This window comes from Spermophilus citellus (assembly GCF_964194105.1).
Source record: "Spermophilus citellus genome assembly, chromosome: 6".
NCBI lineage: Eukaryota > Metazoa > Chordata > Mammalia > Rodentia > Sciuridae > Spermophilus > Spermophilus citellus.
Window position 1 is genome coordinate 28,596,768 of NC_138187.1, and position 12,299 is coordinate 28,609,066.

At 50.2% G+C, this 12,299-nt stretch overlaps 1 protein-coding gene across 3 annotated transcripts in view; it reads left to right on the forward strand.

The window, feature by feature from the left end:
• Positions 1-10,762: 10,762 nt before the first annotated feature.
• The window catches only part of POR (cytochrome p450 oxidoreductase), a 52,624-nt gene continuing 51,087 nt past the window's right edge, over positions 10,763-12,299 (forward strand). For 2 of the 3 annotated variants that reach the window (XM_081297317.1, XM_081297316.1), the window contains exon 1: positions 10,763-10,873. The gene's annotated coding sequence lies outside the window, so the exon portion shown is untranslated. The remainder of the gene's footprint in view (positions 10,874-12,299) is intronic. The other variant, XM_081297318.1, reaches the window with a different exon arrangement.

Here is a 12,299-nt window from a genome sequence, read left to right on the forward strand (position 1 = left end):
GTATGCATAGGACTTCACAAAATCTGCTCTGGCCCTTCTAGAGTCCTTTGGGGGGAATAAAAGATGCCCCCCTGCCCCTTGTCCCTCTCCATGCTCACCCCGGCTGGTCATTCCTCCTGCCCTAGTGGTAATGGATCAATATATTCCCCTTTGCTTTGTTTATCTTTGTTAATCCACCAAGGTGAGTGGTAGATCGAAGGGAAGTGGATAACATAGATATTCCTACTTCATATCGTACTTTAAAAATAATCTTGTAATCGCTTCTACCGGGATCAGTTGTTCATGTTATAAGAGATGGACATTCGACATATGTGATTCAGCTCAGCCAAAGGGAAACCTGAATCAGCCAGAGATTTCATACATTGATGGGCCACCTGAAGAGGCGATGAACTCAGAGTCATGGGGTGTGTGCAAACAATGTTGAACATCATCAGCTGCTGAGGAGGACATTCCAAACTGAGGAGGAAGGGATTCCAGGCAGCTGATGTGTTAAATGAGACCCTGAGAGTCTCTGGGGGCAGAGGCATGGAACGAGGCCAGCCTAACTTGTAGGTGAGAAGGTCTCAAGATTGGGGTTTGGACAGAAAGGGGTTTGGAAATCTGGAATGACCTTGGGGAACATTACGTCAGCTCAGTGTCCCCACATTTGGGGCAAGGGGTCCTCACTGGGGTTTTCTGGATTCCACGCCCAGTCCTGGCCTGGGAGAGGCTGACGTGTCTCCATGTGTTCCTCTGCGGGTGCAGGGGGAGCCCAGAAGCCCTGCGTCAGTCCCAGGTCAACCCTTGGTCTGCTGGATACAGTGCAAGACACCTCCAGGGGCCTCAGTTTCTCCAGCCGGGACCAGATGGAACGCTCAAGAATAATTTTGTCTCATCACAGGTGATACACAGATAGTGTGTGTGACACTTGAGGCCCCTAATTTCCAATGCCCTAGAATCTGTCAGCTCATCTCCATGGTGGGACAGAGGCTGTTTCCTCATGTGTAATCTGGGAACTGTGGTCCCCATCTTTGAGAACTGTGTAAGGTTTTCTTGTTGGTACCAGGCACTGAACCATTGAGCTACATCCTCATCCCCTTTTAAAATGTTTTTTAAATGTCTTAGAGACAGGGTTCCACTAAGTTGCTTAGGGCCTGGCTAAGTTGCTGAAGCTGGTCTTGAACTTGCGATCCTCCTTCCTCAGCCTCCCAAGTCGCTGGGTTACGCACCCAGCTTGTGCAAGGTTTTCATTCCATCTCTGGTTCTCTATGATCAACCTGTTTTGGTGTCACTTGGAGGGCTCGTGACAGCCAGCAGGGCCTCACCTCCAGGGTTTCTGAGTGTGGGGACACAGGAAGGGACCTGAAATGTGGCCTTTCTAACAAATCCTTAGGTCATGCAATGCTCCTGCTTGGGGACCACACCTTGAGAATCACTGAAAGTGACTTGAACATGAGAAGAGTCGGCTGGAGACGCCAGCCCCTGAGGCCAACTTCCGTTTCTGCTAAGTGACTGTTCGGAGGCATGTAGCAGGTGCCATGTGCCATCTGAACTGTGAAGGTGAGAGCCAAGCAGCCTTCTCCTCGGAAGCCTTTTCGCTGCGGTTGCCATGGCAACAGTCAGAGCAGCCAGGAAATTTGGGGAACAGAACCGTGGGGTCCTTTGCTGTATCGGGGAGAGAGGGTCAAGGTCCTGGCTTAGCCGCATGTGGATGAAAACGTGGAGGAAAGACAAGGAGGAAGGACGCGAGTTTCACAGTCTCCTCTCACCTGGGGACACCCTCCCATTTCCTCCCTAACTCGCCCTGGCTTCTGTGTACAAACCAGGGAAGGGTTTCAACCCCATTACATAACAGAGAGAGGAACAAAGGGAAAGGTGGTGGTGTGGGAGGATCAGGGGAGTAGCAAGGAGCAAAGAAACGTCCCAGGGCCTTGAGAATCACCAGCCACAAGGACATTCACGCTTATTAGCCCAGTGAATCCTTGCCCAAACCCAGAGGCCCCCAGGATCCCCAAGGTCACACAACTGGCTCAGCCTTGGTTTAGCCCAGATAGGAAACCTGATCAACTGTGGCTAAAGGCCCTGTTTATTCTTTCATCTCAGCACTGCCTGTTTGAGACTGTTGAACTTTGGGCACGGTTGTGAGAGCCTGAGTGTGTGGGGGTGGCAGGGAGGCAGGTCTGGGGAAGTTATTTGAACACTTCAGGGAGTCAGGGTGGTCATGGGTCTGGGCTTTGTCTTGACAGCTACGGCGCCCTCCTGTGTCTCTGCTCTCAAGCTGGATCCAGACAGCACCCCGTTAGTGCACACTCGCCCCAGCCCCCAGGTCTGACTTCAAGCAGCGATGCTCAAATTTGAATATGGATCAGAGTGAAGTTTATTTAAAATTTCCATCTCTGCCTTGCCTCCAGAGAGTCTGATCTAGTGATTGGAGTAAGGGTGCCGCACGACGATCCTGCTGCAGACACAGGTGGCCTGCTGGTGGCCACTGGAGTCATCCAGGGGCACTGCTTCCCTTGTACTTCCCCTGGAAGTCCCCAGATTTCAGGAACGTCTGGTTCCGGTCCCACCACTGCCCATGCCTAGGAACTCCAACAACTTCATCTGGTCCCGCAGCACTGTCAATAGACAGCTCACCTGGCAGTCAGCAGGCCACACTCTGGTTTAGTCACCCTGACTGCCAGGGCCTTTACTCTCTGTCTGGGGCCCTTTGCAACAGAGGCTACAGCACAGAAAAACACCCCATGTGTGGTGAACAGAGTTCAGGGTGCACCAGCCGAAGGGGGCTGCTCCACTTCTTTGCCTCGGTTTCCTCATCTGTAAAACAGAGAGGAGACCACATGCCTATCAAAGTGCTTCAGGAAGTTCAGGGTCTTCTGAGGCACAAGGGCAGGCACAAGGTTGGGTCAGGGGTTGACATCAGGGAGGTGGGTCTCAGACCCCCTCCTTCCTCTCCTCGTTGACAGTAGTAAGGCTACTCCCCACCTTGCTGTCACTCATTCATCCTTTGGTATCACATGTCTCAGGACCCCAGCAGGAGGGCAGGGACAGAACATCCACTTCCCCATTTTGTTGATGAGAAGACTGATTTCTTGGGGCTGGGGATGTGGCTCAAGCGGTAGCGCGCTCGCCTGGCATGCGTGTGGCCCGGGTTCGATCCTCAGCACCACATACAAAGATGTTGTGTCCACTGATAACTAGAAAATAAATATTAAAAAATTCTCAAAAAAAAAAAAAAAAAAGAAGACTGATTTCTTAACCAGGTTAGAAGATAAATAGCTTTGGCCAAGGCCAACTATTTGATAAGCAGCTAAAAGGAATTGGGCTCCAGGTAGAGGTTCTTTTTTCCTGAACTTTGGTAACTGCCTTGTACTTGCCCTGCAGGGTTACCCCCATCCCCCCAGTGCTGTGGATTTAGCTTGCATCCTACAGGAAACCCCAAGGAAAGCGGCCAGGACAGTGCTTAACTCAGTGGCTTGGAGTGCCACTGGTGACACTTCAGACACTATATCAGATAAGTGGTATGACATTTGTGACATTTGCAGTATGTATGTATGTATTTATGTTTCTAGTGTTAGGGGTAGAACCTAAGGCCCTGAGCATGCTAGGTGAGCACTTTACCCCTCGGCTACATTCCCACAAGAAGCAGCCACACCCCTCTGGTATCTGTGGGAAAGGTCAACCCAGCCCCTCCAGGCACCATGCTGATGAGGTCCTTCTTTTTTTCACTTGTGAGGACAGATGGCCCCATCTTGGCTCCACTGGGCATGAGCCCCTGCTCAGGCAGAGGCTTGGTAGCATGATTTTGGAGGCCTGAGTCCAAATGGAACAGGAGAGTCAGCCAACTGGAACAGGGTCCTGAAGCTCTCAGCCACGGGCGCTGCCTGGTTAGGAAGGTGGAGAGCTGTGCGAGCGTGGGAAATGGTGCCCTTCAAAGGTGAGAGCTGAGCAGACGCTGCCTAGGGGCTGGGGAGGGTGCCCTTGCGAGCCAGTCCCCCAGATCCAACCACTGGTGAGGATAGTCTCACCAAGGACACAGCGAAGTGGGAAAGGTTGGATGTGCTGGGAGAAATGGTAACCGTGTAAACACCGACTAGTTGGGGCACCATCACCTGTCTGAGCCTTTACACACTCATCTGTCAAATGGGATGCTAAGTATCAACTTCCAAGAGATGTACAGTAACAGGGTTTAGCACAGTACTTGGGATCTAGTGGGTGTTGAATAGATGGTCATCAGTGCCCCACCCCCCACAAACAGAAGCACATCCTAAGAACTCAGTAAATATTTGGTTTTATAGAATAAGGAAAAGCTTTGAGGGATCGTGGTGATTTTAAGCTACTGATACAGGTAAGCTGCCTTTGTGGGATGCTCCTCCCCCTGGCTGGGCACAGTGGTGCAGACCTGTAATCCTAAACTCAAGGCCAGCCTGGGCAATTTAGCAAGACCCTGTCTCAAAATTTTATAAAAGGGCCTGGGGATATGGCTCAGTGGTAGAGCACCTGCCTAGCAGGAGCAAGGCCCTGGGTTCTATCCTCTGGCTGCCCAGTCCCTGAACTTTGTCACTGCTGTAGGCCCCTGAGTTTTCAGGTTCACATTTAGGAGAGTGGGGGCGGTGGGGTACCACCTGCAGCAGAAAAAATCTCCACCCTCGTGCCCGGCAGTGCCACTCCTACCATCACACTTTGTCCAGCCAGTCATCCATGCGTGGCCACATGTGCACCTACTCTGGGTCAATCCTCTCTGTCATTGTGTTCTGTGGAGACAGCCCAAGGAACATGCAAACACACAGAGCCCTGGACAAGCTACAAAGTCCTTGTCTTGCAATCACTCACCTTATGTCCAGCTGTGGCCAATGTCCAGTCCCCCAGCTGGGCTTTCATCCAGGCCTAGACTGTAACTCCAGCCCCTCCTGCCTGGGGGGGAAGGGTCCCTGCCCCTTTGGTTCTTTTCACTCAAGCCTAAGCTCCTAAGCTCTAGCCTGTTTTTCCAGAATCTTCTGTGCCTTCATCTGGCACGTGCTTCCGGCTGCTTGCATTTGCTGGGACTCTGAGTGGGGAGATGTAAAGAGGAGGTGGCTGCTAGGATTCCAATGCTCTGGAAACAATTTAATGGAGGAAATACTCTGGGCTGGACACACTCAGAGGGCCAGACAGTCCTGTGGGAGCCATTACTTCCGGCCAAGAGATCTGAGTGGCTTTCAAGAGATGGGAGCATGGGCAGGAGACGCAGATGTGAACATGGAAAAGAACCACACTCCAGCTGACTAGGGGTAACACACAACATTTACAAGGATCTGTCCCGCTTTGGTGGAATGCAGAGATTGTTGATGAAAAGTTAGCCGATCAAGCTGGAAAGACAGGGTGGCACCAGATTTCGAATGTCCTTGCATCCTGTGCTTAGCATCTAGTCATTCCACAAGCTTCCATAATGCACCTGCCTCGAGAAACTTGAATTCAGCAGGCAAACTGGATAGGAGCAGAGAGTTGTCAAGAGCCTTGGAACAGGTCTCTAGAAAAAAGCTTACTGACACCTGATCCATGGATAACTTGAAGATTCATTTATTTTAAACAGTACCCTAAAGAGCGAGCCCCCACCCCACAAAAGAGCAGGGCTGCACCGAAAGAACATTGTGGTTCTGGGGGTGGCTGGTTCTCCTGTATGCACCGAGTCCAGCATGATACCAATGTCAACATTGCTTGTTGACTTGACTTCTAGGCCCTGGCTACAGACCAGGCAAAGAAAACATTTAGAATGCAAACCTCATCAAGTTCAATTGTGAAAATTTGAGAGTTCAAGTTGGAAGCAGAGGTGGGGGCAGGGCCAAGAGAAGGACAAAGCAAGGATGCAGCAATGAATTGAGACACACTGCCAAGGATTTACCGATCAGAAAGTAAAGGTCTAAGGCTACTGCTTCAGTTATCAAGATGACCTACAGAGAAACTAAATTAGGTACATAAACAATTATGCTGAAAGCTGTGGGCGAGGGAGGAGCCGAGGGTTAACTGGCCTAACTCATCATTAGCAGGACTCAAGAGGTAACATCTAAAACATCAGGCCTGAAAACACTGATTTATCAGCTTGAAAATAAGGACCAGAAGATAGTTCAAAACAGGGTAAGAAGTTCTCTTGCCTGACTGGGCTCAATGGCGCATGCCTGTAATCTCAGCAGTTTGGGAGGCTGAGGCAGGAGGATCTCAAGTTCAAAGCCAGCCTCAGCAACTTAGTGAGGCCCTAAGCAACTCCATGAGACCCTGGTCTCTAGATAAAATACAAAAAAAAAAAAAAAAAAAGGCTGGGGATGTGGTTCAGTGGTTAAGCACCCCTGGGCTCAATCCCCAGTATCAAAAAAAAAAAAAAGTTACACTGCCTGGGTAGCAAAGAGGAGGGATAAGGAAGGGGAACCAAGGAACTGGCAGGAAACAGTTGTCCAGAACCCCCTTAGGTATAATTTTGACTTAAGAAACATACATTTTAGGGGCTGGGGATGTGGCTCAAGCGGTAGCACGCTCGCCTGGCATGCATGCGGCCGGGGTTCGATCCTCAGCACCACATACCAACAAAGGTGTTGTGTCCGCCGAGAACTAAAAAAAAAATAAATATTAAAAAAAATTCTCTCTCTCTCTCTCTCTCCCTCCTCTCTCACTCTCTCTTTAAAAAAAAAAAAAAAGAAACATACATTTTATAGTCATTGTGGTTTAGGTATTGGGAGCCAGTGAAAGAGTTGGTGCTTGGGCTGAAGTCAAGGTTGCTGGGATATTTAAAAATAATTTATATGGGCTGGGGCTGTAGCTCACTGCAGAGTGCTTGCCTAGCACTTGTGTGGCAGAGGGTTCTATTCTCAGCACCACATAAAAATAAACAAATAGGGGTTGGGGTTGTGGCTCAGAGGTAGAGCGCTCGCCTAGCATGCATGAGGCACTGGGTTCGATCCTCAGCACCACATAAATGTAAAACAAAGATATTGTGTCCACCTAAAACTTAAGAATAAATATTTTTTAAAAAAATAAACAAATAAAATAAAGGAATTGTGTCCATCTACAACTACAAAAAAAAAAAAAAGGAATTTATAAAGCTGGGATGTAGCTCAGTGGTGCAGTACTTGCCTGGTGTGAGCAAAGCTCTGGGTTCGATCCCATTCCCAGCAGTTAAAAAAAAATTCATATGTATTTGACTTAGAATAAGTAGAACATTTATAAAGTGCACAATTTGAAAGATATGAAGAGTATCGAGTGAAGCCTCTCCACCCTGATCTCTGTTCTCCCAGTTCTCTGGGGATAACCTACTTTCCACTTTTTTTTTTTTTTATTATTAATTTCCAGACATTTTACTCACACACAGGCAAATAAATAGACACAATATGCTTTACATTCTTCCTCTACATCTGACCACTATTGCCTGAAAAACACTAGAGTAACTTTCTCTATTGACTGTTCTGAACTTTTGCTTTTCTGGTACCAGGGATTGAACCCAGGGGCACTTACCCACCGAGCCACATCCCCAGCCCTTTTTATTTATCTACTTTTATTTTATTATTTTATTTTTTTAAGAGAGAGAGAGAGAGAGAGAGAGAGAGAGAGAGAGAGAGAGAATCTTTTAATATTTATTTTTTAGTTTTCGGCGGACACAACATCTTTGTATGTGGCGCTGAGGATCGAACCCATGCCGCACGCATGCCAGGCGAGCATGCTACCACTTGAGCCACATCCCCAGCCCTATTTTATTTTGAGACATGGGTTTGGTAAGTTGCTTGGAGCCTAAATTGTTGAGGTTGGCTTTGAACTCTTGGTCCTCCTACTTCAGCCTCCTGAGCTGCTGGGATTACAGGCATGCACCATCATGCCTGGATCTGGATCTTTTATCAATTTTATCTCTGAGATGATTTTATATCAGCAGTAAGCCTCCTTGTCTTTTTTACAGTTGGATGATATTTATGTATGGATAGAAACACAGTCAATAGCAGGCCTATTGCCACACAGCTCCACCAACTGGGTATGGTTAAACTTGGATCTGATCATATTCATAGGTGAAAAATATTAGCTCAGCCAAGTTTTGTTCACTTGTTTCTTTCTTTCTTTTTTGTACCAGAGATTGAACACAGGGCACTTAACCAATGAGACCTATATCCCCAGCCCTTTTTGTATTTTATTTAGTGACAGGGTCTCGCTGAGTTGCTGAGGGCCTAAGTTGCTGAGGCTGGCTTTGAACTTGAGATCCTCCTGCCTCAGCCTCACGAACTGCTGAGATTACAGGTGTGCACCACCATGCTGGCTCAGCCAAGTTTTAATCTTTCATTTTGAGACAGTGTCTTACTAAGTTGTTGAGGCTGGACTGGAATTTTTTTATTTTTAGTTGTAGATAGATGCAATACCTTTATTTATTTATTTTTTATGTGGCGCTGAGGATGGAAACCAGTGCCTCACACATGCTAGGCAAGTGCTCCACTGCTGAGCCACAGCCCCAGTCCTGGACTGGAACTTTTGATCCTCTTGCCTCAGGCACCGGCGTCACTCAGATTCCAAGTGTGTGCCTCTGCTCTCTGTTTGACTCTCCTTTGACTTTGTCAGTCTTTGGGCACACATGGTTTTTATTTTTATGTAAGGCAGATTTCTCAATCTTTTTTTTTTTTTTTTTTTTTTTTTTTTTTTTTTTTAGAGAGTGATAGAGGGAGGGGGGGAGAGAGAGAGAGAGAGAGAATTTTTTTAATATTTATTTTTTAGTTATTGGCAGGCACAACATCGTTGTTTGTATGTGGTGCTGAGGATCGAACCCGGGCCGCACGCACACCAGACTTGAGCCACATCCCCAGCCCAATCTTTTTCATTTATGACTCCTAGGGCTTGTATAAAGCCTCTTTGGAGATATGGATACAAATTCCTCCACGGATTTTTGAAATTGTTTTTTTCCTTCTCCTGTAAAAAAACCCATTCGAGTATTTAATCCATCCAAAATTTTTGAATGTAAAAGGTGAGGTGTGTATTCAACCTATCTGTTTTTCCCCCAGCTTCCTAGTGATAGCGTGCTTTTGGGGAGGGAGTGTTAGGGAGGGACAGGAAGGCAGTGCAGTGAGCCAGGCAGGAAAAGAAGCCTCCCTGGCCAGGGAGTGCAGGAGAAACTGGATAGAGTCAGGAGCTGCTGAGATCATCCAGGTGAAAGGTGACCCAGGTAGGCCTGCACCAGAGAGGTGAGGCGATCCTGGGGGTAGGATCCACAGGATTCAATTACTGATTCATGGGGAAAAAGCAAAAGAGGTAAAATGCATGTTTTCTGATATTTCCTCAGTGATGTTGTTCTTTGCAGAAAGAAGAGACCCCTGTCTTTAGGAGTTGTGGATTCACAGAGGCAGGGGCAAGGAATCAAAGTTTAAAGAACCAGTTGGTCATTCAGGGAAGATGTCCAACAAGGTGCTAAAAAGGTGGAACACAGTATCAAATATCTGGAGGGTGGGCTTCTCCAGCAGCTCTCTCCAGGGCCTAGTGTAGGAAGCAGAGGAACTCACTGTTCTGTCCCTTAATTGGCTGTGGTGTGCCCCACCCTGAAGGTTATTATTATTTTTTTTTTCAAGAGAGAGTGAGAGAGGAGAGAGAGAGAGAGAGAATTTTTTTTTAAAGAGAGAGTGAGAGAGGAGAGTGAGAGAGAGAGAATTTTTTTTTTAATATTTTATTTTTTAGTTCTCGGCGGACACAACATCTTTGTTGGTATGTGGTGCTGAGGATCGAACCCGGGCCGCACGCATGCCAGGCGAGCGCGCCACCGCTTGAGCCACATCCCCAGCCCCCTGAAGGTTATTGCATTCACCAAACCTGTTGGAGGGAGAGTCTCAGTGGGGGTGGATCAGCCTGGTTTCTGGACACAGCAAGCCCAATATTGGTTATTACTGAGGTAATAATCCCCTGTTTATACAGAACTTAATCATTTTCAGTTTTTTTTTTTTTTTTTTTTTTTTTTGTGGTGCTGGGGCTTGAACCCAGGGGCTTGTGCATGCGATACAAGCACTCTACCAACTGAGCTATATCCCCAGCCCACTTTCACAGTATTTGGTTGTCCTGGTTTTTAAAAATGGAAAACAGGCTCTGAGAGGAGTTTCTCACTGTTCCAAAAGGAATTCACAGAAGACGCTTTGAAAAATAACCCTAACAGACGCAGTGGCTCACGTTTCTAGAGCCCTGAACTGGTGTGCGTGGTCCTGGGTTCGAATCGCCTTAGCTAAATCCTAAAGGAACTTGAACAACGCTGCCCCCAGGGTGGGAACCAGGCACAGGGGCTTCTCACTCCCAACAAAACCAGACAGACTCCGAACTGTCTGCGCCCTCCCCGCCGCTGGGATCCAGCCCTCGCCTAGGGTCCCGCCAATCCCCGCCCCAAGGCCGGACAGCATTCAAATCCCAGTCCTGCGCGGTCAGGCTGGAGGCACCCGCACCAGCGGTTCTCACAGCCTCGCCATTTTCAGGTGAGGAAACGGAGCGCCGTGGAGGAGGAGATACCGCGATCACAGTGAGCGGCGGCCCGCAGCAGGAGGCCACAGAGAGCGGCGCTCAGCCACCGCCCCGCAGCGACCCACGAGAGGGTGGACCGCAGGCCGGGGGCACGTCAGGGTCAGGCGCTGGAAGCCACGGCTACTGCCGTCCGCCCCGGAACTGTGTGCCTGGCTCGGGGGCGGGGCCGCCGGTCGAGGCCCGGGGGCGTGGCCAGTCTGGGCCCTACCAAGAGCTCAGACGCGCAGGGGGGAAGTGGGAGGAGGATCCGCCTCGGGAGCGCGCGAGCCGCTCTGTTGGGCGGAGCCTCGGCCGCGGAGGCCACGCCCCCACCCCCACGGCTGCACGGACGGTGGTAGCGTCTCAGTGGTGCGGCCTGCGTCCTGCTCCCGTGCCCGGGAGAGCTGCCGGGCCGCCCGCGGTGAGTGCGCTGTGTTGCGGGCGTGGGGTGGGCGAGGTCCGGGCCTCGGGGGTTCCGGGTTGCCAGACACCTCTGCCCGCTGAGGCCGCCCGGCCCTCGGCGCTGGGTGGACTCGCGAGTCGGGTCGTGGCGCTTTTCGCCCGACGCTCGCGCAGAAGGCGCGGCTCCCACCTCGGCCCTCTCCCGGATGACCCTTCCCCTCGGGCTGACCTCTCGTCGCGGCTTCCACAGCACGGGCCGAGAGCGCCCTGGCTGTCGGCCGAGGCTCGGGTCTCGGCGTCTGCGGACTCGCGCTCCAGTCAGTCCCGCGCTGCCCTCGAGCTGAGCCGCGTTCCCTCTCCAAGCCTCAGTTTCCCCTTCTGTACGGCGGGGCTCGGGAGGCAGCGGGCTCTGCGGTCCTTCACGTGCGAGGCGCTCGGCGAGCGTGGATGGGCCCCTAATCAGACCTGCAGCATCAGGTGGCCACGGTGCGGGGCGCCTGGGCAGCGCCCGCCGAGCATCCCTGGGGCAGTACTGTCCCGGGCACCTGCCCGGCGGCCGCTGCGACACACCTTTGCCCGGCCCTGCCGGGAGCCCTGACACCCGTAACTCTGGAGCAGCAGTGTCGATCAGAGGGCGAGGTCTGTTGAGCGGCCGCGGGTGGGGGCTTTCAGGCACCAACCTCGACCTTTGGCTTTTCATTTCTCAAGGCGAGTCACCGTTGTGTGAGCTAATGACCAGTCCTGAGCACTTTGGGGCCCTTTCATGGAAGGCGACTACTTCTTGTCTTGGACCCATAAAGCTGCAGTCTTCTTCCTGAGCCTGGCCAAGCTAGAGAAGAGGAAACACAAACACAAAAGGGAGACCCTTCTGGCCTGGGTGGTCCTGGGTTTGAGACTGGCTCCCTTGACGGGTTACCGAATTTAATTGAGCTTCTGCCGACACAGGCTGCTGCCCCCACAGGGTTGAGGTTTTGGGATCAAGACAGGTTCCAGAGAGTGGTATTGAGAACTGTAACGTTCTTTGTAAGTGGAGCAGCTATCTAAGCCCTGGGATCTGGTGTCCTCACCATATAGTGCTGTAATTCCTCTGGCCTGTTTGTGGAGAAGGCGTTGGGTCATTAGCTACACACAAACCCTGTGTGGTCAGAGTGGTGGTGGAGAAACAGTCCAGAAGGCCAGGTTAGCAAACCAGAGCATTCAGAGGGGTCCACTTTCTTCTAAGGAGTTCTTATTTTCCTTTTGAGAGAATGGTTCTTGACTTTTGTACCCTCTTTTGTGGGAAATAGTTTCATTAAACAGATAGCTTAATTATTGTCAAAAGTGGCCAGAAAACAGGCCCACATTTGAAAGTATGGAATATTAGTTTCCGGTTGTGGTGTTAAGTGGTCTAAACTCCAAAATTCTTCATTCATAGTACTTGATTTTTTTTTTTTTTAATAATGTGA